Raw genomic sequence first — 3,065 nt, forward strand, 5'->3', positions numbered from 1 at the left:
TCCTTTAATGATTCACGACAAGTCTGGAGCAAGTCAATTGGTGTTTGCTCTCTTCCTGCCCATTGTAAACTACTGTTCCCTTTATAACACCTTGTGACAGGGCTAGGAGCCCTGCACATGAAAAGTGGACCAGGCAAAGCCCTGCTGTTTATACATCGTTTGATTTATAATGAACTGTTTATTATTTAAAGAAAATGTTTATTTTTAGAACGCAGTACCCCTGCCCCTGTGTATTTTGTATGTATATTTATACGTGGCTCCATTCACACACAAACCTTGTGCAGACGGTGACCATCTCCCAAGTTAATTGATTAATTGTTGCTCAAAAAAAAAAATAAATAAAATTAAAGTCAGGAGATGGTCACCTGTATAAAAGCCTGCAGCTTTCTGTGTTCGAGTGGGGGTTTGGAAGAAGAAACTAGTGCGAGAGACAGAAGAGAAAAACAAAAACAAGTAAGAACTAGATTAACTTGCATGTACAGTATAAGGATCAGTGAAGGCAATTGCTCAGCCTGACCTTTTGTGTTTGAGACTTTGTTTTTGTTTGACTATATACTTTGCTCTGTGAACAATGTTTTCTGTTTATTTTTGTGTTTAAATACACGGCGCCGCTGCGCCTTTGCACCTCAGTACTTGTCTGCCTGACATCACTACACAGCCACCTGTGTCACACACCTTTATCACTGACCCATCAATACAAATACTGTACCACAATACATATAGTGCAGTGGCTCCCAACATGCGGACCATGAGTAAACTAAGTGGTATGCGAACAACTCCAAAAATGCAGTTCTTGGCAGTAGTAGTGCTACTATTACTAAGCAACACAAACAGCTGTAACTGTGATATAAGACATGTATGTAGTCTACATGTTTCTGCTTCATCAGTTCTTATTATGGGGTGTTTATTAATGTACATATAATAGCTCCCTTTGATGCAAAATCAAGCAGCGCTATTAACTGAAACAGCGTTTTAATGTGAAACAAATACTAAACTAAATAACACATTATTAAAAAAAAAAAAAAACACATTTGTATGTGTGTGGTCACACACAAACAGAAAACAAATGTAGTTTAAATGATCGATTTCAGCTCCATGTTATTATATGGGTTTATTCAGCCAGGTTAATATCTCAAGACTAAATAATTTCTATTAACACTACTTCTGGAAATCACATTTAACCAACACGCTATAAATGCTATGGACTGTGTGCCACCAATCCAGTTTAATTTACACATCACAGCCCACCAGAAGTGTTAAGCAACATCCTGTACTCTCCAATCGTATAATTTTCCGAATTGCTTACCAACCTGTAAAATTGAGACTATTTATCTAAAAGGCATTCAGAATGTAAGCAAAAAAGAAACAAACTTTGCCATCAGCAACTTTCAATGACAAAAATGACAACACTACCTGCTGACACAGTAGAAAAGATTCAAGCCCAGGAATCTCATGAAGTTGGGTACTTTATATATTTACTTTCTGCATGTACTTATAGACATAAAAACTAGGTTTTTAAAATGCTGTTTTGAAAATGTGTGGTGAGTGCTCCGTGGGAACAATCTAAACACCAAGGTGTCCTAACACTGGAAAAGGTTGGGAACTACTGTCATAGGGGATAGAAGTGACCGATTCACCACACAAGCAAAAGTTGGGTGCAGAGTGCTATTGTACCTGATCAATGTTCCTCTCAATGCTCCCAGCTGCCCCTCCTTTCGAGGCTCTGCACAATCCGAATCGCAGGACCTACAGCAGGAAGCAGCACAATGAGCACAAAACATACAGAAGCAGCAGCCTTTTAAACAGCAGCACACCATCCCGGCTTCCAAACCAGAGATGCATGGGATCAGTCAACACTAAAGCTTTGCGAGTTACCATTGGGATTTATTAAAGACTAATTCCCATACACTGAATGCAAGATGTATTTGTCTTCAATAATGTCACATTCAAAAGTATCAAATCCTCTAAGATTATTTAGAAAGGCTAAAATAAACCTAAAATTCAGATAAAACCCTTTCCTTCTCTAGGACTATATGTAATGGTTATCCTCTAGGAGTTTCAGGTATGGCCATTTTATTTTTAAAGTTTCCCTGTTCACTAGATAAAAACAGTCTGCAATAAGTTTCCAGATTATGATCTGATGAGGCATGTATATCTTTTGTAATACTTCCTACCTCTCCTGCTGGCATATTTCTGTTGACTAATCAAGCATTTTTGTTTTAATCTATAAACTACTGACATTTCTCCCAAATTCCAAATAAAAATATTGTCATTTAGAGCATTTATTCGCAGAAAATGACAACTGGTCAAAATAACAAAAAAGATGCAGTGTTGTCAGACCTCAAATAATGCAAAGAAAATAAGTTTATATTCATTTTTAACAATACTAATGTTTTAACTTAGGAAGAGTTCATAAATCAATATTTGGTGGAATAACCCTGATTTTCAATCACAGCTTTCATGCGTCTTGGCATGCTCTCCACCAGTCTTTCACATTGATGTTGGGTGACTTTATGCCACTCCTGGCGCAAAAATTCAAGCAGCTCGACTTTATTTGATGGCTTGTGACCATCCATCTTCCTCTTGATCACATTCCAGAGGTTTTCAATGGGGTTCAGGTCTGGAGATTGAGCTGGCCATGACAGGATCTTGATCTGGTGGTCCTCCATCCACACCTTGATTGACCTGGCTGTGTGGCATGGAGCATTGTCCTGCTGGAAAAACCAATCCTCAGAGTTGGGGGAACATTGTCAGAGCAGAAGGAAGCAAGTTTTCTTCCACGACAACCTTGTACTTGGCTTGATTCATGCGTCCCTCACAAAGACAAATCTGCCCGATTCCAGCCTTGCTGACGCACCCCCAGATTATCACCGATCCTCCACCACATTTCACAGTGGGTGCAAGACACTGTGGCTTGTAGGCCTCTCCAGGTCTCCGTCTAACCATTAGACGACCTGGTGTTGGGCAAAGCTGAAAATTGGACTCATCTGGGGGTGCTTTATATTATATATATATATAAAAAAAATCAATTTCAAGAAAACCATTAATTGTCCAGTACAACATAA

This window comes from Polyodon spathula, chromosome 24 (genome assembly GCF_017654505.1).
Source record: "Polyodon spathula isolate WHYD16114869_AA chromosome 24, ASM1765450v1, whole genome shotgun sequence".
Lineage (NCBI taxonomy): Eukaryota > Metazoa > Chordata > Actinopteri > Acipenseriformes > Polyodontidae > Polyodon > Polyodon spathula.